The sequence below is a fragment of the Puntigrus tetrazona genome, unplaced genomic scaffold, assembly GCF_018831695.1.
Source record: "Puntigrus tetrazona isolate hp1 unplaced genomic scaffold, ASM1883169v1 S000000692, whole genome shotgun sequence".
NCBI classification, from domain to species: Eukaryota; Metazoa; Chordata; class Actinopteri; order Cypriniformes; family Cyprinidae; genus Puntigrus; species Puntigrus tetrazona.
Window position 1 is genome coordinate 857 of NW_025048306.1, and position 23,509 is coordinate 24,365.

General features: G+C 45.2%; 11 non-coding genes and 4 pseudogenes across 11 annotated transcripts; all 15 read left to right on the plus strand.

The window, feature by feature from the left end:
* Window positions 1-593: 593 nt before the first annotated feature.
* LOC122334988 lies at window positions 594-712 on the plus strand. The gene has a single exon (XR_006248873.1). It is a non-coding gene; the product is annotated as a 5S ribosomal RNA (ribosomal RNA).
* A 1,394-nt stretch (window positions 713-2,106) lies between these two features.
* On the plus strand, window positions 2,107-2,225 carry LOC122335006. Its single transcript, XR_006248890.1, has one exon. It is a non-coding gene; the product is annotated as a 5S ribosomal RNA (ribosomal RNA).
* Window positions 2,226-3,615: 1,390 nt separating this feature from the next.
* LOC122335008 lies at window positions 3,616-3,733 on the plus strand. The gene has a single exon (XR_006248892.1). It is a non-coding gene; the product is annotated as a 5S ribosomal RNA (ribosomal RNA).
* Window positions 3,734-5,119: 1,386 nt separating this feature from the next.
* On the plus strand, window positions 5,120-5,237 carry LOC122335010. The gene has a single exon (XR_006248894.1). It is a non-coding gene; the product is annotated as a 5S ribosomal RNA (ribosomal RNA).
* Window positions 5,238-6,629: 1,392 nt separating this feature from the next.
* On the plus strand, window positions 6,630-6,745 carry LOC122335020 (annotated as a pseudogene).
* Window positions 6,746-8,133: 1,388 nt separating this feature from the next.
* On the plus strand, window positions 8,134-8,252 carry LOC122335000. Its single transcript, XR_006248884.1, has one exon. It is a non-coding gene; the product is annotated as a 5S ribosomal RNA (ribosomal RNA).
* Window positions 8,253-9,640: 1,388 nt separating this feature from the next.
* On the plus strand, window positions 9,641-9,759 carry LOC122335011. Its single transcript, XR_006248895.1, has one exon. It is a non-coding gene; the product is annotated as a 5S ribosomal RNA (ribosomal RNA).
* A 1,379-nt stretch (window positions 9,760-11,138) lies between these two features.
* LOC122335012 lies at window positions 11,139-11,256 on the plus strand. The gene has a single exon (XR_006248896.1). It is a non-coding gene; the product is annotated as a 5S ribosomal RNA (ribosomal RNA).
* A 1,393-nt stretch (window positions 11,257-12,649) lies between these two features.
* On the plus strand, window positions 12,650-12,767 carry LOC122335021 (annotated as a pseudogene).
* A 1,389-nt stretch (window positions 12,768-14,156) lies between these two features.
* LOC122335013 lies at window positions 14,157-14,274 on the plus strand. The gene has a single exon (XR_006248897.1). It is a non-coding gene; the product is annotated as a 5S ribosomal RNA (ribosomal RNA).
* A 2,864-nt stretch (window positions 14,275-17,138) lies between these two features.
* Window positions 17,139-17,257, plus strand: LOC122335023. Its single transcript, XR_006248900.1, has one exon. It is a non-coding gene; the product is annotated as a 5S ribosomal RNA (ribosomal RNA).
* A 1,381-nt stretch (window positions 17,258-18,638) lies between these two features.
* On the plus strand, window positions 18,639-18,757 carry LOC122335026 (annotated as a pseudogene).
* Window positions 18,758-20,155: 1,398 nt separating this feature from the next.
* Window positions 20,156-20,271, plus strand: LOC122335017 (annotated as a pseudogene).
* A 1,390-nt stretch (window positions 20,272-21,661) lies between these two features.
* LOC122334994 lies at window positions 21,662-21,780 on the plus strand. The gene has a single exon (XR_006248879.1). It is a non-coding gene; the product is annotated as a 5S ribosomal RNA (ribosomal RNA).
* A 1,398-nt stretch (window positions 21,781-23,178) lies between these two features.
* On the plus strand, window positions 23,179-23,297 carry LOC122335009. Its single transcript, XR_006248893.1, has one exon. It is a non-coding gene; the product is annotated as a 5S ribosomal RNA (ribosomal RNA).
* The last annotated feature ends 212 nt before the right edge of the window (window positions 23,298-23,509 follow it).

Below are 23,509 nucleotides of genomic sequence, written 5' to 3' on the forward strand. Positions count from 1 at the left end.
AAGGTTTTATTTAATTTTGTTCGTGTGAAAAGAACTTTTAGAAGATTTTAGTTTGTTTGCCAGGTGATCGCTCCGAGCAGCGTTTCTTTGTTCATGTCGATGGGTGTTTTGATCGCCTTTAGCTGAAATGGAGTGTTCATCGTGGTGGTTGTACATTACTGACACTCTGTGCTCCGAATTGTATAGCGTTGAGTGCTTTGACAGGATATGGTTGAAATGTAAATAAAGGTGCCTGATTAATTTGATATCGTTGAGAAATAGACTTGCGTTTACTTGCACTCAGTGTGGCTCGCAGCGTCAGCGATGTTTGTCTTCCAACTGAATTAATGTTGAGTTGATTTATTAAGGAAGGAAGGCATTGATGTAGGGACGAAGGCGTGAAAAAGAAGGGAAATGGGCGTGTTGTTTTGGCGTGGTGAGGGGCGGCGAAAACGCGCGCTCCGGCCAAGTTTGCGGTGGGGCGCCTTTTTCTCGGGCAGACAATGTCGAAGAGTTGCAGAAGACATGAAAAGAGTGGAGTGGAAAAGCTGGTGTGCGTCTTTGGCCTGCTGCCGGTGCCTTCTTTAAATAGCTCGCATTCGCGGGCTGCTTTCGCTTACGGCCATACCACCCTGAGCACGCCCGATCTCGTCCGATCTCGGAAGCTAAGCAGGGGCGGGCCTGGTTAGTACTTGGATGGGAGACCGCCTGGGAATACCAGGTGCTGTAAGCTTTTGCTTTTCCTTCACCAGTCAGCGAGCGCTCTTCTCCAGGGCCCGACTGTTTTGGCTCGCTCCTTTACCCTTTTTACATTTGCTGCTGCTTTGCTTTGCCCTTCTCTGTGCCGCCTTTCTGCTTCGTCGCTGTGACGGAGGACAGCTCAACGTCGTCATTCTTGCTTTCTCCTCCAGGGAGCGATAGACAGACCTTCTCTCTCTCTCTACAGCGACCTCTTTAGAGCTGCACGTTCCTTTGCAACTCGGGCCCTTCTCTTCGACTTGAGAGGTTGCCAGTCTTGTTTGTCAGTCCAACCGCTTGAATGCAAACTGCACCGGGGAAAAAATAAATAAATAAACAAATGATTTAAGAAATTCAAGAATCAACCAAGAGCTAATTATTTATTCGTTTAAAGAAATCCTAGGCACGGCCGCTTTAAGTCCTTCGACATTAGGCCCCATTTGTTTCCTCTCGGGGTGCCTGACTACAAAATCCGTATTTGCCTTTTCCTGCGTCAGGAATCCTCAAATAAGATCCACCACATCCACTCTCCTGTAAATTTCAGCTCTGACCCTAATCAAACGACCTGAACATGCTGATCCATGTCTTCAGGATCAACGATTCGTTGAACTCAATTGGTCTATGTTTGCATTGTTTAATAATTGATTCCGTTTTTATTTCATTTTACTTGTTGTAGTTTTTAGTTTTTTTTTAACTTTTAGTTTGTTTGACACGTGATCACTCCGAACGGTGTTTCTTTATTCATGTCAGTGGGTGTTTTTTATTGATTTATTTAGTTTTTACGATTGCTAAACAGGTGTCAAAGGTTTTATTTAATTTTGTTCGTGTGAAAGAACTTTTAGAAGTTTTAGTTTGTTTGCCAGGTGATCGCTCCGAACGACGTTTCTTTGTTCATGTCGATGGGTGTTTTGATCGCCTTTAGCTGGAAATGGAGTGTTCATCGTGGTGGTTGTACATTACTGACACTCTGTGCTCCGAATTGTATAGCGTTGAGTGCTTTGACAGGATATGGTTGAAATGTAAATAAAGGTGCCTGATTAATTTGATATCGTTGAGAAATAGACTTGCGTTTACTTGCACTCAGTGTGGCTCGCAGCGTCAGCGATGTTTGTCTTCAACTGAATTAATGTGAGTTGATTTATTAAGGAAGGAAGGCATTGATGTAGGGACGAAGGCGTGAAAAGAAGGGGAAATGGACGTGTTGTTTTGGCGTGGTGAGGGCGGCGTAAGCGCCGCGCTCCGCCAAGTTTGCCGGTGGGGGCGCCTTTTTCTCGGGCAGACAATGTCGAAGAGTTGCAGAAGACATGAAAAGAGTGGAGTGGAAAAGCTGGTGTGCGTCTTTGGCCTGCTGCCAGTGCCTTCTTTAAATAGCTCGCATTTTGAGCTGCTTTTTACGACCATACCACCCTGAGCACGCCCGATCTCGTCCGATCTCGGAAGCTAAGCAGGGGCGGGCCTGGTTAGTACTTGGATGGGAGACCGCCTGGGAATACCAGGTGCTGTAAGCTTTTGCTTTTCCTTCACCAGTCAGCGGCGCTCTTCTCCAGGGGCCGAGGCTTTTGGCTCGCTCCTTTACCCTTTTACATTTGCTGCTGCTTTGCTTTGCCCTTCTCTGTGCCGCCTTTCTGCTTCGTCCTGTGACGGAGGACAGCTCAACGTCGTCATTCTTGCTTTCTCCTCCAGGGAGCGATAGACAGACCTTCTCTCTCTCTACAGCGACCTCTTTAGAGCTGCACGTTCCTTTGCAACTCGGGCCCTTCTCTTCGACTTGGAGGTTGCCAGTCTTGTTTGTCAGTCCAACCAGCTTGAATGCAAACTGCACCGGGAAAAAATAAATAAATAAACAAATGATTTAAGAAATTCAAGAATCAACGAAGAGCTAATTATTTATTCGTTTAAAGAAATCCTAGAGCACGGCCGCTTTAAGTCCTTCGACATTAGGCCCCCATTTGTTTCCTCTCGGGGTGCCTGACTACAAAATCCGTATTTGCCTTTTCCTGCGTCAGGAATCCTCAAATAAGATCCACCACATCCACTCTCCTGTAAATTTCAGCTCTGACCCTAATCAAACGACCTGAACATGCTGATCCATGTCTTCAGGATCAATGATTCGTTGAACTCAATTGGTCTATGTTTGCATTGTTTAATAATTGATTCCGTTTTATTTCATTTTACTTGTTGTAGTTTTTAGTTTTTTTTACTTTTAGTTTGTTTGACACGTGATCACTCCGAGCGGTGTTTCTTTATTCATGTCAGTGGGTGTTTTTTATTGATTTATTTAGTTTTTACGATTGCTAAACAGGTGTCAAAGGTTTTATTTAATTTTGTTCGTGTGAAAGAACTTTTAGAAGTTTTAGTTTGTTTGCCAGGTGATCGCTCCGAGCAGCGTTTCTTTGTTCATGTCGATGGGTGTTTTGATCGCCTTTAGCTGGAAATGGAGTGTTCATCGTGGTGGTTGTACATTACTGACACTCTGTGCTCCGAATTGTATAGCGTTGAGTGCTTTGACAGGATATGGTTGAAATGTAAATAAAGGTGCCTGATTAATTTGATATCGTTGAAAATAGACTTGCGTTTACTTGCACTCAGTGTGGCTCGCAGCGTCAGCGATGTTTGTCTTCCAACTGAATTAAAGTGAGTTGATTTATTAAGGAAGGAAGGCATTGATGTAGGGACGAAGGCGTGAAAAAGAAGGGGAAATGGACGTGTTGTTTTAGCGTGGTGAGGGATAGCGTAAACGCCGCGCTCGCCAAGTTTGCCGTGGGCGCGCCTTTTCTCGGGCAGACAATGTCGAAGAGTTGCAGAAGACATGAAAAGAGTGGAGTGGAAAAGCTGGTGTGCGTCTTTGGCCTGCTGCCGGTGCCTTCTTTAAATAGCTCGCATTCGCGGGCTGCTTTCGCTTACGCCATACCACCCTGAGCACGCCCGATCTCGTCCGATCTCGGAAGCTAAGCAGGGGCGGGCCTGGTTAGTACTTGGATGGGAGACCGCCTGGGAATACCAGGTGCTGTAAGCTTTGCTTTTCCTTCACCAGTCAGCGAGCGCTCTTCTCCAGGGGCCGACTCTTTGGCTCGCTCCTTTACCCTTTTACATTTGCTGCTGCTTTGCTTTGCCTTCTCTGTGCCGCCTTTCTGCTTCGTCGCTGTGACGGAGGACAGCTCAACGTCGTCATTCTTGCTTTCTCCTCCAGGGGCGATAGACAGACCTTCTCTCTCTCTCTACAGCGACCTCTTTAGAGCTGCACGTTCCTTTGCAACTCGGGCCTTCTCTTCGACTTGAGAGGTTGCCAGTCTTGTTTGTCAGTCCAACCGCTTGAATGCAAACTGCACCGGGAAAAATAAATAAATAAACAAATGATTTAAGAAATTCAAGAATCAACCAAGAGCTAATTATTTATTCGTTTAAAGAAATCCTAGGCACGGCCGCTTTAAGTCCTTCGACATTAGGCCCCATTTGTTTCCTCTCGGGGTGCCTGACTACAAAATCCGTGTTTGCCTTTTCCTGCGTCAGGAATCCTCAAATAAGATCCACCACATCCACTCTCCTGTAAATTTCAGCTCTGACCCTAATCAAACGACCTGAACATGCTGATCCATGTCTTCAGGATCAACGATTAGATTGAACTCAATTGGTCTATGTTTGCATTGTTTAATAATTGATTCCGTTTTATTTCATTTTACTTGTTGTAGTTTTTAGTTTTTTTACTTTTAGTTTGTTTGACACGTGATCACTCCGAGCGGTGTTTCTTTATTCATGTCAGTGGGTGTTTTTATTGATTTATTTAGTTTTTACGATTGCTAAACAGGTGTCAAAGGTTTTATTTAATTTTGTTCGTGTGAAAGAACTTTTAGAAGTTTTAGTTTGTTTGCCAGGTGATCGCTCCGAGCAGCGTTTCTTTGTTCATGTCGATGGGTGTTTTGATCGCCTTTAGCTGGAAATGGAGTGTTCATCGTGGTGGTTGTACATTACTGACACTCTGTGCTCCGGAATTGTATAGCGTTGAGTGCTTTGACAGGATATGGTTGAAATGTAAATAAAGGTGCCTGATTAATTTGATATCGTTGAGAAATAGACTTGCGTTTACTTGCACTCAGTGTGGCTCGCAGCGTCAGCGATGTTTGTCTTCAACTGAATTAATGTGAGTTGATTTATTAAGGAAGGAAGGAATTGATGTAGGGACGAAGGCGTGAAAAAGAAGGGGAAATGGACGTGTTGTTTTGGCGTGGTGAGGGATAGTAAACGCCGCGCTCCGGCCAAGTTTGCCGGTGGGGCGCCTTTTCTCGGGCAGACAATGTCGAAGAGTTGCAGAAGACATGAAAAGAGTGGAGTGGAAAAGCTGGTGTGCGTCTTTGGCCTGCTGCCGGTGCCTTCTTTAAATAGCTCGCATTCGCGGGCTGCTTTCGATTACGGCCATACCACCTGAGCACGCCCGATCTCGTCCGATCTCGGAAGCTAAGCAGGGGCGGGCCTGGTTAGTACTTGGATGGGAGACCGCCTGGGAATACCAGGTGCTGTAAGCTTTTGCTTTTCCTTCACCAGTCAGCGAGCTCTTCTCCAGGGGCCGACTCTTTTGGCTCGCTCCTTTACCCTTTTACATTTGCTGCTGCTTTGCTTTGCCCTTCTCTGTGCCGCCTTTCTGCTTCGTCGCTGTGACGGAGGACAGCTCAACGTCGTCATTCTTGCTTTCTCCTCCAGGGAGCGATAGACAGACCTTCTCTCTCTCTCTACAGCGACCTCTTTAGAGCTGCACGTTCCTTTGCAACTCGGGCCCTTCTCTTCGACTTGAGAGGTTGCCAGTCTTGTTTGTCAGTCCAACAAGCTTGAATACCAAACTGCACGGGAAAAAATAAATAAATAAACAAATGATTTAAGAAATTCAAGAATCAACGAAGAGCTAATTATTTATTCGTTTAAAGAAATCCTAGGCACGGCCGCTTTAAGTCCTTGACATTAGGCCCCCATTTGTTTCCTCTCGGGGTGCCTGACTACAAAATCCGTATTTGCCTTTTCCTGCGTCAGGAATCCTCAAATAAGATCCACCACATCCACTCTCCTGTAAATTTCAGCTCTGACCCTAATCAAACGACCTGAACATGCTGATCCATGTCTTCAGGATCAACGATTCGTTGAACTCAATTGGTCTATGTTTGCATTGTTTAATAATTGATTCCGTTTTTATTTCATTTTACTTGTTGTAGTTTTTAGTTTTTTTTACTTTTAGTTTGTTTGACACGTGATCACTCCGAGCGGTGTTTCTTTATTCATGTCAGTGGGTGTTTTTATTGATTTATTTAGTTTTACGATTGCTAAACAGGTGTCAAAGGTTTTATTTAATTTTGTTCGTGTGAAAGAACTTTTAGAAGTTTTAGTTTGTTTGCCAGGTGATCGCTCCGAGCAGCGTTTCTTTGTTCATGTCGATGGGTGTTTTGATCGCCTTTAGCTGGAAATGGAGTGTTCATCGTGGTGGTTGTACATTACTGACACTCTGTGCTCCGAATTGTATAGCGTTGAGTGCTTTGACAGGATATGGTTGAAATGTAAATAAAGGTGCCTGATTAATTTGATATCGTTGAGAAATAGACTTGCGTTTACTTGCACTCAGTGTGGCTCGCAGCGTCAGCGATGTTTGTCTTCAACTGAATTAATGTGAGTTGATTTATTAAGGAAGGAAGGCATTGATGTAGGGACGAAGGCGTGAAAAAGAAGGGGAAATGGACGTGTTGTTTTGGCGTGGTGAGGGCGGCGTAAGCGCGCGCGCTCCGCCAAGTTTGCCGGTGGGGCGCCTTTTTCTCGGGCAGACAATGTCGAAGAGTTGCAGAAGACATGAAAAGAGTGGAGTGGAAAAGCTGGTGTGCGTCTTTGGCCTGCTGCCGGTGCCTTCTTTAAATAGCTCGCATTCGCGGGCTGCTTTCGCTCTGCCATACCACCTGAGCACGCCCGATCTCGTCCGATCTCGGAAGCTAAGCAGGGGCGGGCCTGGTTAGTACTTGGATGGGAGACCGCCTGGGAATACCAGGTGCTGTAAGCTTTGCTTTTCCTTCACCAGTCAGCGGCGCTCTTCTCCAGGGAGACTCTTTTGGCTCGCTCCTTTACCCTTTTACATTTGCTGCTGCTTTGCTTTGCCCTTCTCTGTGCCGCCTTTCTGCTTCGTCGCTGTGACGGAGGACAGCTCAACGTCGTCATTCTTGCTTTCTCCTCCAGGGAGCGATAGACAGACCTTCTCTCTCTCTCTACAGCGACCTCTTTAGAGCTGCACGTTCCTTTGCAACTCGGGCCCTTCTCTTCGACTTGAGAGGTTGCCAGTCTTGTTTGTCAGTCCAACCGGCTTGAATACAAACTGCACCGGGAAAAAATAAATAAATAAACAAATGATTTAAGAAATTCAGAATCAACCGAAGAGCTAATTATTTATTCGTTTAAAGAAATCCTGAAACACGGCCGCTTTAAGTCCTTCGACATTAGGCCCCCATTTGTTTCCTCTCGGGGTGCCTGACTACAAAATCCGTATTTGCCTTTTCCTCGTCAGGAATCCTCAAATAAGATCCACCACATCCACTCTCCTGTAAATTTCAGCTCTGACCTAATCAAACGACCTGAACATGCTGATCCATGTCTTCAGGATCAACGATTCGTTGAACTCAATTGGTCTATGTTTGCATTGTTTAATAATTGATTCCGTTTTTATTTCATTTTACTTGTTGTAGTTTTTAGTTTTTTTACTTTTAGTTTGTTTGACACGTGATCACTCGAGCGGTGTTTCTTTATTCATGTCAGTGGGTGTTTTTATTGATTTATTTAGTTTTTACGATTGCTAAACAGGTGTCAAAGGTTTTATTTAATTTTGTTCGTGTGAAAGAACTTTTAGAAGTTTTAGTTTGTTTGCCAGGTGATCGCTCGAGCAGCGTTTCTTTGTTCATGTCGATGGGTGTTTTGATCGCCTTTAGCTGGAAATGGAGTGTTCATCGTGGTGGTTGTACATTACTGACACTCTGTGCTCCGAATTGTATAGCGTTGAGTGCTTTGACAGGATATGGTTGAAATGTAAATAAAGGTGCCTGATTAATTTGATATCGTTGAGAAATAGACTTGCGTTTACTTGCACTCAGTGTGGCTCGCAGCGTCAGCGATGTTTGTCTTCCAACTGAATTAAAGTGAGTTGATTTATTAAGGAAGGAAGGCATTGATGTAGGGGACGAGGCGTGAAAAAGAAGGGAAATGGACGTGTTGTTTTGGCGTGGTGAGGGGCGGGGCGTAAACGCCGCGCTAGGAAGTTTGCCGGTGGGGCGCCTTTTTCTCGGGCAGACAATGTCGAAGAGTTGCAGAAGACATGAAAAGAGTGGAGTGGAAAAGCTGGTGTGCGTCTTTGGCCTGCTGCCGGTGCCTTCTTTAAATAGCTCGCATTCGCGGGCTGCTTTCGCTTACGGCCATACCACCCTGAGCACGCCCGATCTCGTCCGATCTCGGAAGCTAAGCAGGGGCGGGCCTGGTTAGTACTTGGATGGGAGACCGCCTGGGAATACCAGGTGCTGTAAGCTTTGCTTTTCCTTCACCAGTCAGCGAGCGCTCTTCTCCAGGGGCCGACTCTTTTGGCTCGCTCCTTTACCCTTTTACATTTGCTGCTGCTTTGCTTTGCCCTTCTCTGTGCCGCCTTTCTGCTTCGTCGCTGTGACGGAGGACAGCTCAACGTCGTCATTCTTGCTTTCTCCTCCAGGGAGCGATAGACAGACCTTCTCTCTCTCTTCAGCGACCTCTTTAGAGCTGCACGTTCCTTTGCAACTCGGGCCCTTCTCTTCGACTTGAGAGGTTGCCAGTCTTGTTTGTCAGTCCAACCGCAGAATGCAAACTGCACCGGGAAAAAATAAATAAATAAACAAATGATTTAAGAAATTCAAGAATCAACGAAGAGCTAATTATTTATTATGTTTAAAGAAATCCTAAACACGGCCGCTTTAAGTCCTTCGACATTAGGCCCCCATTTGTTTCCTCTCGGGGTGCCTGACTACAAAATCCGTATTTGCCTTTTCCTCGTCAGGAATCCTCAAATAAGATCCACCACATCCACTCTCCTGTAAATTTCAGCTCTGACCCTAATCAAACGACCTGAACATGCTGATCCATGTCTTCAGGATCAACGATTCGTTGAACTCAATTGGTCTATGTTTGCATTGTTTAATAATTGATTCCGTTTTATTTCATTTTACTTGTTGTAGTTTTTAGTTTTTTTTTACTTTTAGTTTGTTTGACACGTGATCACTCGAGCGGTGTTTCTTTATTCATGTCAGTGGGTGTTTTTATTGATTTATTTAGTTTTTACGATTGCTAAACAGGTGTCAAAGGTTTTATTTAATTTTGTTCGTGTGAAAGAACTTTTAGAAGTTTTAGTTTGTTTGCCAGGTGATCGCTCGAGCAGCGTTTCTTTGTTCATGTCGATGGGTGTTTTGATCGCCTTTAGCTGGAAATGGAGTGTTCATCGTGGTGGTTGTACATTACTGACACTCTGTGCTCCGAATTGTATAGCGTTGAGTGCTTTGACAGGATATGGTTGAAATGTAAATAAAGGTGCCTGATTAATTTGATATCGTTGAGAAATAGACTTGCGTTTACTTGCACTCAGTGTGGCTCGCAGCGTCAGCGATGTTTGTCTTCAACTGAATTAATGTGAGTTGATTTATTAAGGAAGGAAGAAGGCATTGATGTAGGGACGAAGGCGTGAAAAAGAAGGAAATGGACGTGTTGTTTTGGCGTGGTGAGGGCGGCGTAAACGCCGCGCTCCAGCCAAGTTGCCGGTGGGGCGCCTTTTTCTCGGGCAGACAATGTCGAAGAGTTGCAGAAGACATGAAAAGAGTGGAGTGGAAAAGCTGGTGTGTTCTTTGGCCTGCTGCCGGTGCCTTCTTTAAATAGCTCGCATTCGCGGGCTGCTTTCGCTTACGGCCATACCACCCTGAGCACGCCCGATCTCGTCCGATCTCGGAAGCTAAGCAGGGGCGGGCCTGGTTAGTACTTGGATGGGAGACCGCCTGGGAATACCAGGTGCTGTAAGCTTTGCTTTTCCTTCACCAGTCAGCGAGCGCTCTTCTCCAGGGGCCGACTCTTTTGGCTCGCTCCTTTACCCTTTTACATTTGCTGCTGCTTTGCTTTGCCCTTCTCTGTGCCGCCTTTCTGCTTCGTCGCTGTGACGGAGGACAGCTCAACGTCGTCATTCTTGCTTTCTCCTCCAGGAGCGATAGACAGACCTTCTCTCTCTCTCTGAAGCGACCTCTTTAGAGCTGCACGTTCCTTTGCAACTCATTCTCTTCGACTTGAGAGGTTGCCAGTCTTGTTTGTCAGTCCAACGCTTGAATGCAAACTGCACCGGGAAAAAATAAATAAATAAACAAATGATTTAAGAAATTCAAGAATCAACGAAGAGCTAATTATTTATTCGTTTAAAGAAATCCTAAACACGGCCGCTTTAAGTCCTTCGACATTAGGCCCCCATTTGTTTCCTCTCGGGGTGCCTGACTACAAAATCCGTATTTGCCTTTTCCTGCGTCAGGAATCCTCAAATAAGATCCACCACATCCACTCTCCTGTAAATTTCAGCTCTGACCCTAATCAAACGACCTGAACATGCTGATCCATGTCTTCAGGATCAACGATTCGTTGAACTCAATTGGTCTATGTTTGCATTGTTTAATAATTGATTCCGTTTTATTTCATTTTACTTGTTGTAGTTTTTAGTTTTTTTACTTTTAGTTTGTTTGACACGTGATCACTCGAGCGGTGTTTCTTTATTCATGTCAGTGGGTGTTTTTATTGATTTATTTAGTTTTCGATTGCTAAACAGGTGTCAAAGGTTTTATTTAATTTTGTTCGTGTGAAAGAACTTTTAGAAGTTTTAGTTTGTTTGCCAGGTGATCGCTCGAGCGGCGTTTCTTTGTTCATGTCGATGGGTGTTTTGATCGCCTTTAGCTGGAAATGGAGTGTTCATCGTGGTGGTTGTACATTACTGACACTCTGTGCTCCGAATTGTATAGCGTTGAGTGCTTTGACAGGATATGGTTGAAATGTAAATAAAGGTGCCTGATTAATTTGATATCGTTGAGAAATAGACTTGCGTTTACTTGCACTCAGTGTGGCTCGCAGCGTCAGCGATGTTTGTCTTCAACTGAATTAATGTGAGTTGATTTATTAAGGAAGGAAGGCATTGATGTAGGGACGAAGGCGTGAAAAAGAAGGGGAAATGGACGTGTTGTTTTGGCGTGGTGAGGGCGGCGTAAACGCCGCGCTCCGGCCAAGTTTGCGGTGGGGCGCCTTTTTCTCGGGCAGACAATGTCGAAGAGTTGCAGAAGACATGAAAAGAGTGGAGTGGAAAAGCTGGTGTGCGTCTTTGGCCTGCTGCAAGTGCCTTCTTTAAATAGCTCGCATTCGCGGGTTGCTTTTTTTACGGCCATACCACCTGAGCACGCCCGATCTCGTCCGATCTCGGAAGCTAAGCAGGGGCGGGCCTGGTTAGTACTTGGATGGGAGACCGCCTGGGAATACCAGGTGCTGTAAGCTTTTGCTTTTCCTTCACCAGTCAGCGGCGCTCTTCTCCAGGGGCCGACTGTTTTGGCTCGCTCCTTTACCCTTTTACATTTGCTGCTGCTTTGCTTTGCCCTTCTCTGTGCCGCCTTTCTGCTTCCGTCGCTGTGACGGAGGAGGACAGCTCAACGTCGTCATTCTTGCTTTCTCCTCCAGGGAGCGATAGACAGACCTTCTCTCTCTCTCTTCAGCGACCTCTTTAGAGCTGCACGTTCCTTTGCAACTCGGGCCCTTCTCTTCCACTTGAGAGGTTGCCAGTCTTGTTTGTCAGTCCAACGGCCAATGCAAACTGCACCGGGAAAAAATAAATAAATAAACAAATGATTTAAGAAATTCAAGAATCAACGAAGAGCTAATTATTTATTCGTTTAAAGAAATCCTAAACACGGCCGCTTTAAGTCCTTCGACATTAGGCCCCATTTGTTTCCTCTCGGGGTGCCTGACTACAAAATCCGTATTTGCCTTTTCCTGCGTCAGGAATCCTCAAATAAGATCCACCACATCCACTCTCCTGTAAATTTCAGCTCTGACCTAATCAAACGACCTGAACATGCTGATCCATGTCTTCAGGATCAACGATTCGTTGAACTCAATTGGTCTATGTTTGCATTGTTTAATAATTGATTCCGTTTTATTTCATTTTACTTGTTGTAGTTTTTAGTTTTTTTACTTTTAGTTTGTTTGACACGTGATCACTCGAGCGGTGTTTCTTTATTCATGTCAGTGGGTGTTTTTATTGATTTATTTAGTTTTTACGATTTCTAAACAGGTGTCAAAGGTTTTATTTAATTTTGTTCGTGTGAAAGAACTTTTAGAAGTTTTAGTTTGTTTGCCAGGTGATCGCTCCGAGCAGCGTTTCTTTGTTCATGTCGATGGGTGTTTTGATCGCCTTTAGCTGGAAATGGAGTGTTCATCGTGGTGGTTGTACATTACTGACACTCTGTGCTCCGAATTGTATAGCGTTGAGTGCTTTGACAGGATATGGTTGAAATGTAAATAAAGGTGCCTGATTAATTTGATATCGTTGAGAAATAGACTTGCGTTTACTTGCACTCAGTGTGGCTCGCAAAGTCAGCGATGTTTGTCTTCCAACTGAATTAATGTGAGTTGATTTATTAAGGAAGGAAGGCATTGATGTAGGGACGAAGGCGTGAAAAAGAAGGGGAAATGGACGTGTTGTTTTGGCGTGGTGAGGGCGGCGTAAGCGCCGCGCTCGCCAAGTTTGCCGGTGGGGCGCCTTTTTCTCGGGCAGACAATGTCGAAGAGTTGCAGAAGACATGAAAAGAGTGGAGTGGAAAAGCTGGTGTGCGTCTTTGGCCTGCTGCCGGTGCCTTCTTTAAATAGCTCGCATCGTTCGCAGGCTTTCGCTTTTGAAGACCATACCACCTGAGCACGCCCGATCTCGTCCGATCTCGGAAGCTAAGCAGGGGCGGGCCTGGTTAGTACTTGGATGGGAGACCGCCTGGGAATACCAGGTGCTGTAAGCTTTGCTTTTCCTTCACCAGTCAGCGGCGCTCTTCTCCAGGGCCGACTGTTTTGGCTCGCTCCTTTACCCTTTTACATTTGCTGCTGCTTTGCTTTGCCCTTCTCTGTGCCGCCTTTCTGCTTCGTCGCTGTGACGGAGGACAGCTCAACGTCGTCATTCTTGCTTTCTCCTCCAGGGAGCGATAGACAGACCTTCTCTCTCTCTCTACAGCGACCTCTTTAGAGCTGCATTCCTTTGCAACTCGGGCCCTTCTCTTCGACTTGAGAGGTTGCCAGTCTTGTTTGTCAGTCCAACCGCTTGAATGCAAACTGCACCGGGGAAAAAATAAATAAATAAACAAATGATTTAAGAAATTCAAGAATCAACGAAGAGCTAATTATTTATTCGTTTAAAGAAATCCCTGCACGGCGCTTTAAGTCCTTCGACATTAGGCCCCCATTTGTTTCCTCTCGGGGTGCCTGACTACAAAATCCGTATTTGCCTTTTCCTGCGTCAGGAATCCTCAAATAAGATCCACCACATCCACTCTCCTGTAAATTTCAGCTCTGACCCTAATCAAACGACCTGAACATGCTGATCCATGTCTTCAGGATCAACGATTCGTTGAACTCAATTGGTCTATGTTTGCATTGTTTAATAATTGATTCCGTTTTTATTTCATTTTACTTGTTGTAGTTTTTAGTTTTTTTTTACTTTTAGTTTGTTTGACACGTGATCACTCGAGCGGTGTTTCTTTATTCATGTCAGTGGGTGTTTTTATTGATTTATTTAGTTTTTGATTGCTAAACAGGTGTCAAAGGTTTTATTTAATTTTGTTCGTGTGAAAGAACTTTTAGAAGTTTTAGTTTGTTTGCCAGGTGATCGCTCCGAGCAGCGTTTCTTTGTTCATGTCGATGGGTGTTTTGATCGCCTTTAGCTGAAAATGGAGTGTTCATCGTGGTGGTTGTACATTACTGACACTCTGTGCTCCGAATTGTATAGCGTTGAGTGCTTTGACAGGATATGGTTGAAATGTAAATAAAGGTGCCTGATTAATTTGATATCGTTGAGAAATAGACTTGCGTTTACTTGCACTCAGTGTGGCTCGCAGCGTCAGCGATGTTTGTCTTCCAACTGAATTAATGTGAGTTGATTTATTAAGGAAGGAAGGCATTGATGTAGGGACGAAGGCGTGAAAAAGAAGGGGAAATGGACGTGTTGTTTTGGCGTGGTGAGGGCGGCGTAAACGCCGCGCTCCGGCCAAGTTTGCCAGGTGGGGCGCCTTTTTCTCGGGCAGACAATGTCGAAGAGTTGCAGAAGACATGAAAAGAGTGGAGTGGAAAAGCTGGTGTGCGTCTTTGGCCTGCTGCCGGTGCCTTCTTTAAATAGCTCGCATTCGCGGGCTGCTTTCGCTAGTGGCCATACCACCTGAGCACGCCCGATCTCGTCCGATCTCGGAAGCTAAGCAGGGGCGGGCCTGGTTAGTACTTGGATGGGAGACCGCCTGGGAATACCAGGTGCTGTAAGCTTTTGCTTTTCCTTCACCAGTCAGCGGCGCTCTTCTCCAGGGGCCGACTGTTTTGGCTCGCTCCTTTACCCTTTTACATTTGCTGCTGCTTTGCTTTGCCCTTCTCTGTGCCGCCTTTCTGCTTCGTCGCTGTGACGGAGGACAGCTCAACGTCGTCATTCTTGCTTTCTCCTCCAGGGGAGCGATAGACAGACCTTCTCTCTCTCTCTACAGCGACCTCTTTAGAGCTGCACGTTCCTTTGCAACTCGGGCCCTTCTCTTCGACTTGAGAGGTTGCCAGTCTTGTTTGTCAGTCCAACGCTTGAATACAAACTGCACCGGGAAAAAATAAATAAATAAACAAATGATTTAAGAAATTCAAGAATCAACCGAAGAGCTAATTATTTATTCGTTTAAAGAAATCCTAAACACGGCGCTTTAAGTCCTTCGACATTAGGCCCCCATTTGTTTCCTCTCGGGGTGCCTGACTACAAAATCCGTATTTGCCTTTTCCTGCGTCAGGAATCCTCAAATAAGATCCACCACATCCACTCTCCTGTAAATTTCAGCTCTGACCCTAATCAAACGACCTGAACATGCTGATCCATGTCTTCAGGATCAACGATTCGTTGAACTCAATTGGTCTATGTTTGCATTGTTTAATAATTGATTCCGTTTTTATTTCATTTTACTTGTTGTAGTTTTTAGTTTTTTTACTTTTAGTTTGTTTGACACGTGATCACTCGAGCGGTGTTTCTTTATTCATGTCAGTGGGTGTTTTTATTGATTTATTTAGTTTTTACGATTGCTAAACAGGTGTCAAAGGTTTTATTTAATTTTGTTCGTGTGAAAGAACTTTTAGAAGTTTTAGTTTGTTTGCCAGGTGATCGCTCGAGCAGCGTTTCTTTGTTCATGTCGATGGGTGTTTTGATCGCCTTTAGCTGGAAATGGAGTGTTCATCGTGGTGGTTGTACATTACTGACACTCTGTGCTCCGAATTGTATAGCGTTGAGTGCTTTGACAGGATATGGTTGAAATGTAAATAAAGGTGCCTGATTAATTTGATATCGTTGAGAAATAGACTTGCGCATATAGAAGCTCAGTGTGGCTCGCAAAGGTCAGCGATGTTTGTCTTCCAACTGAATTAATGTGAGTTGATTTATTAAGGAAGGAAGGCATTGATGTAGGGACGAAGGCGTGAAAAAAGGGGAAATGGACGTGTTGTTTTTTTTTTTTTTTTAAACAATAGGGGCGGCGTAAACGCCGCGAAGAAGCCAAGAGCCGGTGGGCGCTATCGGGCAGACAATGTCAAGTTGCAGAAGAAAAAAGAGTGGAGTTTTGAGCTGGTTTTGAAGACTGCTAGTGCCTCTGCTGCCCTAGTGGTAATGGGCAGCTTCGTTCACCATACCACCCTGAGCAGACCAGATCTCGTCCGATCTCGGAAGCTAAGCAGTGATTTTGGTTAGTTTTGGATGGGAGACCGCCTGGGAATACCAGGTGCTGTAAGCTTTTGCTTTTCCTTCACCAGTCAGCACCTGGAGGGGCATACTGATTCAATTAGCTCCTTTACCCTTTTACATTTGCTGCTGCTTTGCTTTGCCCTTCTCTGTGCCGCATCTTTCTGCTTGTCGCTGTGACGGAGGACAGCTCAACGTCGTCATTCTTGCTTTCTCCTCCAGGAGCGATAGACAGACCTGGGCTCTCTCTTGGCGACCTTTTAGAGCCACGTTCCTTTGCAACTGGGCCATTCTCTTCGACTCTGAGAGGTTGCCAGTCTGGTTTGTCAGTCCAACCGAGAATGCAAACTGCACGTAATCCAGTAAATAAATAAACAAATGATTTAAGAAATTCAAGAATCAACGAAGAGCTAATTATTTATTCGTTTAAAGAAATCCTATTTTCCTGCCGCTTTAAGTCCTTCGACATTAGGCCCCCATTTGTTTCCTCTCGGGGTGCCTGACTACAAAATCCGTATTTGCCTTTTCCTGCGTCAGGAATCCTCAAATAAGATCCACCACATCCACTCTCCTGTAAATTTCAGCTCTGACCCTAATCAAACGACCTGAACATGCTGATCCATGTCTTCAGGATCAACGATTCGTTGAACTCAATTGGTCTATGTTTGCATTGTTTAATAATTGATTCCGTTTTATTTCATTTTACTTGTTGTAGTTTTTAGTTTTTTTTTTTTAGTTTGTTTGTTTGACACGTGATCACTCGAGCGGTGTTTCTTTATTCATGTCAGTGGGTGTTTTTTATTGATTTATTTAGTTTTTACGATTGCTAAACAGGTGTCAAAGGTTTTATTTAATTTTGTTCGTGTGAAAGAACTTTTAGAAGTTTTAGTTTGTTTGCCAGGTGATCGCTCGAGCGGCGTTTCTTTGTTCATGTCGATGGGTGTTTTGATCGCCTTTAGCTGGAAATGGAGTGTTCATCGTGGTGGTTGTACATTACTGACACTCTGTGCTCCAGTTGTATAGCGTTGAGTGCTTTGACAGGATATGGTTGAAATGTAAATAAAGGTGCCTGATTAATTTGATATCGTTGAGAAATAGACTTGCGTTTACTTGCACTCAGTGTGGCTCGCAGCGTCAGCGATGTTTGTCTTCAACTGAATTAATGTGAGTTGATTTATTAAGGAAGGAAGGCATTGATGTAGGGACGAAGGCGTGAAAAAGAAGGGGAAATGGACGTGTTGTTTTGGCGTGGTGAGGGCGGCGTAAACGCGCGCTCCGGCCAAGTTTGCCGGTGGGGCGCCTTTTTCTCGGGCAGACAATGTCGAAGAGTTGCAGAAGACATGAAAAGAGTGGAGTGGAAAAGCTGGTGTGCGTCTTTGGCCTGCTGCCGGTGCCTTCTTTAAATAGCTCGCATTCGCGGGCTGCTTTCGCTTACGGCCATACCACCCTGAGCACGCCCGATCTCGTCCGATCTCGGAAGCTAAGCAGGGGCGGGCCTGGTTAGTACTTGGATGGGAGACCGCCTGGGAATACCAGGTGCTGTAAGCTTTGCTTTTCCTTCACCAGTCAGCGGCGCTCTTCTCCAGGGGCCGACTGTTTTGCTCGCTCCTTTACCCTTTTACATTTGCTGCTGCTTTGCTTTGCCCTTCTCTGTGCCGCCTTTCTGCTTCGTCGCTGTGACGGAGGACAGCTCAACGTCGTCATTCTTGCTTTCTCCTCCAGGGAGCGATAGACAGACCTTCTCTCTCTCTACAGCGACCTCTTTAGAGCTGCACGTTCCTTTGCAACTCGGGCCCTTCTCTTCGACTTGAGAGGTTGCCAGTCTTGTTTGTCAGTCCAACCGCTTGAATGCAAACTGCACCGGGAAAAAATAAATAAATAAACAAATGATTTAAGAAATTCAAGAATCAACCGAAGAGCTAATTATTTATTCGTTTAAAGAAATCCTAAACACGGCCGCTTTAAGTCCTTCGACATTAGGCCCCATTTGTTTTCTCTCGGGGTGCCTGACTACAAAATCCGTATTTGCCTTTTCCTCGTCAGGAATCCTCAAATAAGATCCACCACATCCACTCTCCTGTAAATTTCAGCTCTGACCCTAATCAAACGACCTGAACATGCTGATCCATGTCTTCAGGATCAACGATTCGTTGAACTCAATTGGTCTATGTTTGCATTGTTTAATAATTGATTCCGTTTTTATTTCATTTTACTTGTTGTAGTTTTTAGTTTTTTTTTACTTTTAGTTTGTTTGACACGTGATCACTCGAGCGGTGTTTCTTTATTCATGTCAGTGGGTGTTTTTATTGATTTATTTAGTTTTTACGATTGCTAAACAGGTGTCAAAGGTTTTATTTAATTTTGTTCGTGTGAAAGAACTTTTAGAAGTTTTAGTTTGTTTGCCAGGTGATCGCTCGAGCAGCGTTTCTTTGTTCATGTCGATGGGTGTTTTGATCGCCTTTAGCTGGAAATGGAGTGTTCATCGTGGTGGTTGTACATTACTGACACTCTGTGCTCCGAATTGTATAGCGTTGAGTGCTTTGACAGGATATGGTTGAAATGTAAATAAAGGTGCCTGATTAATTTGATATCGTTGAGAAATAGACTTGCGTTTACTTGCACTCAGTGTGGCTCGCAGCGTCAGCGATGTTTGTCTTCCAACTGAATTAATGTGAGTTGATTTATTAAGGAAGGAAGGCATTGATGTAGGGACGAAGGCGTGAAAAAGAAGGGAAATGGACGTGTTGTTTTGGCGTGGTGAGGGCGGCGTAAACGCCGCGCTCCGGCCAAGTTTGCCGGTGGGGCGCCTTTTTCTCGGGCAGACAATGTCGAAGAGTTGCAGAAGACATGAAAAGAGTGGAGTGGAAAAGCTGGTGTGCGTCTTTGGCCTGCTGCCGGTGCCTTCTTTAAATAGCTCGCATTCGCGGGCTTTTTCGCTTGATCGTTCCTGAGCACGCCCGATCTCGTCCGATCTCGGAAGCTAAGCAGGGGCGGGCCTGGTTAGTACTTGGATGGGAGACCGCCTGGGAATACCAGGTGCTGTAAGCTTTGCTTTTCCTTCACCAGTCAGCGGCGCTCTTCTCCAGGGCCGACTGTTTTGGCTCGCTCCTTTACCCTTTTACATTTGCTGCTGCTTTGCTTTGCCCTTCTCTGTGCCGCCTCTTTCTGCTTCGTCGCTGTGACGGAGGACAGCTCAACGTCGTCATTCTTGCTTTCTCCTCCAGGGAGCGATAGACAGACCTTCTCTCTCTCTCTTGCGACCTCTTTAGAGCTGCACGTTCCTTTGCAACTCGGGCCCTTCTCTTCGACTTGAGAGGTTGCCAGTCTTGTTTGTCAGTCCAACGCTTGAATGCAAACTGCACCGGGAAAAAATAAATAAATAAACAAATGATTTAAGAAATTCAGAGAATCAACCGAAGAGCTAATTATTTATTCGTTTAAAGAAATCCTAGATTTTCGGCCGCTTTAAGTCCTTCGACATTAGGCCCCCATTTGTTTCCTCTCGGGGTGCCTGACTACAAAATCCGTATTTGCCTTTTCCTGCGTCAGGAATCCTCAAATAAGATCCACCACATCCACTCTCCTGTAAATTTCAGCTCTGACCCTAATCAAACGACCTGAACATGCTGATCCATGTCTTCAGGATCAACGATTCGTTGAACTCAATTGGTCTATGTTTGCATTGTTTAATAATTGATTCCGTTTTTATTTCATTTTACTTGTTGTAGTTTTTAGTTTTTTTTTACTTTTAGTTTGTTTGACACGTGATCACTCGAGCGGTGTTTCTTTATTCATGTCAGTGGGTGTTTTTTATTGATTTATTTAGTTTTTACGATTGCTAAACAGGTGTCAAAGGTTTTATTTAATTTTGTTCGTGTGAAAGAACTTTTAGAAGTTTTAGTTTGTTTGCCAGGTGATCGCTCGAGCGAGCGTTTCTTTGTTCATGTCGATGGGTGTTTTGATCGCCTTTAGCTGGAAATGGAGTGTTCATCGTGGTGGTTGTACATTACTGACACTCTGTGCTCCGAATTGTATAGCGTTGAGTGCTTTGACAGGATATGGTTGAAATGTAAATAAAGGTGCCTGATTAATTTGATATCGTTGAGAAATAGACTTGCGTTTACTTGCACTCAGTGTGGCTCGCAGCGTCAGCGATTTTGTCTTCCAACTGAATTAATGTGAGTTGATTTATTAAGGAAGGAAGGCATTGATGTAGGGACGAAGGCGTGAAAAAGAAGGGGAAATGGACGTGTTGTTTTGGCGTGGTGAGGGCGGCGCGTAAACGCCGCGCTCCGGCCAAGTTTGCCGGTGGGGCGCCTTTTTCTCGGGCAGACAATGTCGAAGAGTTGCAGAAGACATGAAAAGAGTGGAGTGGAAAAGCTGGTGTGCGTCTTTGGCCTGCTGCCGGTGCCTTCTTTAAATAGCTCGCATTCGCGGGCTGCTTTTGCTTACGGCCATACCACCTGAGCTGCCCGATCTCGTCCGATCTCGGAGCTAAGCAGGGGCGGGCCTGGTTAGTACTTGGATGGGAGACCGCCTGGGAATACCAGGTGCTGTAAGCTTTTGCTTTTCCTTCACCAGTCAGCGAGCGCTCTTCTCCAGGGGCCGACTGTTTTGGCTCGCTCCTTTACCCTTTTACATTTGCTGCTGCTTTGCTTTGCCCTTCTCTGTGCCGCCTTTCTGCTTCGTCGCTGTGACGGAGGACAGCTCAACGTCGTCATTCTTGCTTTCTCCTCCAGGGAGCGATAGACAGACCTTCTCTCTCTCTCTACAGCGACCTCTTTAGAGCTGCACGTTCCTTTGCAACTCGGGCCCTTCTCTTCGACTTGAGAGGTTGCCAGTCTTGTTTGTCAGTCCAACGTTGAATGCAAACTGCACCGGGAAAAAATAAATAAATAAACAAATGATTTAAGAAATTCAAGAATCAACCGAAGAGCTAATTATTTATTCGTTTAAAGAAATCCTCACGGCCGCTTTAAGTCCTTCGACATTAGGCCCCCATTTGTTTCCTCTCGGGTGCCTGACTACAAAATCCGTATTTGCCTTTTCCTGCGTCAGGAATCCTCAAATAAGATCCACCACATCCACTCTCCTGTAAATTTCAGCTCTGACCCTAATCAAACGACCTGAACATGCTGATCCATGTCTTCAGGATCAACGATTCGTTGAACTCAATTGGTCTATGTTTGCATTGTTTAATAATTGATTCCGTTTTATTTCATTTTACTTGTTGTAGTTTTTAGTTTTTTTTTACTTTTAGTTTGTTTGACACGTGATCACTCGAGCGGTGTTTCTTTATTCATGTCAGTGGGTGTTTTTATTGATTTATTTAGTTTTTACGATTTCTAAACAGGTGTCAAAGGTTTTATTTAATTTTGTTCGTGTGAAAGAACTTTTAGAAGTTTTAGTTTGTTTGCCAGGTGATCGCTCGAGCGACGTTTCTTTGTTCATGTCGATGGGTGTTTTGATCGCCTTTAGCTGGAAATGGAGTGTTCATCGTGGTGGTTGTACATTACTGACACTCTGTGCTCCGAATTGTATAGCGTTGAGTGCTTTGACAGGATATGGTTGAAATGTAAATAAAGGTGCCTGATTAATTTGATATCGTTGAGAAATAGACTTGCGTTTACTTGCACTCAGTGTGGCTCGCAGCGTCAGCGATGTTTGTCTTCCAACTGAATTAATGTGAGTTGATTTATTAAGGAAGGAAGGCATTGATGTAGGGACGAAGGCGTGAAAAAGAAGGGGAAATGGACGTGTTGTTTTGGCGTGGTGAGGGGCGGCGTAAACGCCGCGCTCCGGCCAAGTTTGCCGGTGGGGCGCCTTTTTCTCGGGCAGACAATGTCGAAGAGTTGCAGAAGACATGAAAAGAGTGGAGTGGAAAAGCTGGTGTGCGTCTTTGGCCTGCTGCCGGTGCCTTCTTTAAATAGCTCGCATTCGCGGGCTGCTTTCGCTTACAGCCATACCACCCTGAGCACGCCCGATCTCGTCCGATCTCGGAAGCTAAGCAGGGGCGGGCCTGGTTAGTACTTGGATGGGAGACCGCCTGGGAATACCAGGTGCTGTAAGCTTTTGCTTTTCCTTCACCAGTCAGCGACCGCTCTTCTCCAGGGGTCGACTGTTTTGGCTCGCTCCTTTACCCTTTTACATTTGCTGCTGCTTTGCTTTGCCCTTCTCTGTGCCGCCTTTCTGCTTCGTCGCTGTGACGGAGGACAGCTCAACGTCGTCATTCTTGCTTTCTCCTCCAGGGAGCGATAGACAGACCTTCTCTCTCTCTCTTCAGCGACCTCTTTAGAGCTGCACGTTCCTTTGCAACTCGGGCCCTTCTCTTCGACTTGAGAGGTTGCCAGTCTTGTTTGTCAGTCCAACCGCTTGAATGCAAACTGCACCGGGGAAAAAATAAATAAATAAACAAATGATTTAAGAAATTCAAGAATCAACCGAAGAGCTAATTATTTATTCGTTTAAAGAAATCCTAGGCACGGCCGCTTTAAGTCCTTCGACATTAGGCCCCCATTTGTTTCCTCTCGGGGTGCCTGACTACAAAATCCGTATTTGCCTTTTCCTGCGTCAGGAATCCTCAAATAAGATCCACCACATCCACTCTCCTGTAAATTTCAGCTCTGACCCTAATCAAACGACCTGAACATGCTGATCCATGTCTTCAGGATCAACGATTCGTTGAACTCAATTGGTCTATGTTTGCATTGTTTAATAATTGATTCCGTTTTTATTTCATTTTACTTGTTGTAGTTTTTAGTTTTTTTACTTTTAGTTTGTTTGACACGTGATCACTCCGAGCGGTGTTTCTTTATTCATGTCAGTGGGTGTTTTTATTGATTTATTTAGTTTTTACGATTTCTAAACAGGTGTCAAAGGTTTTATTTAATTTTGTTCGTGTGAAAGAACTTTTAGAAGTTTTAGTTTGTTTGCCAGGTGATCGCTCGAGCGACGTTTCTTTGTTCATGTCGATGGGTGTTTTGATCGCCTTTAGCTGGAAATGGAGTGTTCATCGTGGTGGTTGTACATTACTGACACTCTGTGCTCCGAATGTATAGCGTTGAGTGCTTTGACAGGATATGGTTGAAATGTAAATAAAGGTGCCTGATTAATTTGATATCGTTGAGAAATAGACTTGCGTTTACTTGCACTCTCAGTGTGGGCTCGCAGCGTCAGCGATGTTTGTCTTCCAACTGAATTAATGTGAGTTGATTTATTAAGGAAGGAAGGCATTGATGTAGGGACGAAGGCGTGAAAAAGAAGGGGAAATGGACGTGTTGTTTTGGCGTGGTGAGGGCGGCGTAAACGCCGCGCTCCGGCCAAGTTTGCCGGTGGGGCGCCTTTTTCTCGGGCAGACAATGTCGAAGAGTTGCAGAAGACATGAAAAGAGTGGAGTGGAAAAGCTGGTGTGCGTCTTTGGCCTGCTGCCGGTGCCTTCTTTAAATAGCTCGCATTCGCGGGCTGCTTTCGCTTACGGCCATACCACCTGAGCACGCCCGATCTCGTCCGATCTCGGAAGCTAAGCAGGGGCGGGGCCTGGTTAGTACTTGGATGGGAGACCGCCTGGGAATACCAGGTGCTGTAAGCTTTGCTTTTCCTTCACCAGTCAGCGGCGCTCTTCTCCAGGGCCGACTGTTTTGGCTCGCTCCTTTACCCTTTTACACATTTGCTGCTGCTTTGCTTTGCCCTTCTCTGTGTGCCGCCTTTCTGCTTCGTCGCTGTGACGGAGGACAGCTCAACGTCGTCATTCTTGCTTTCTCCTCCAGGGAGCGATAGACAGACCTTCTCTCTCTCTACAGC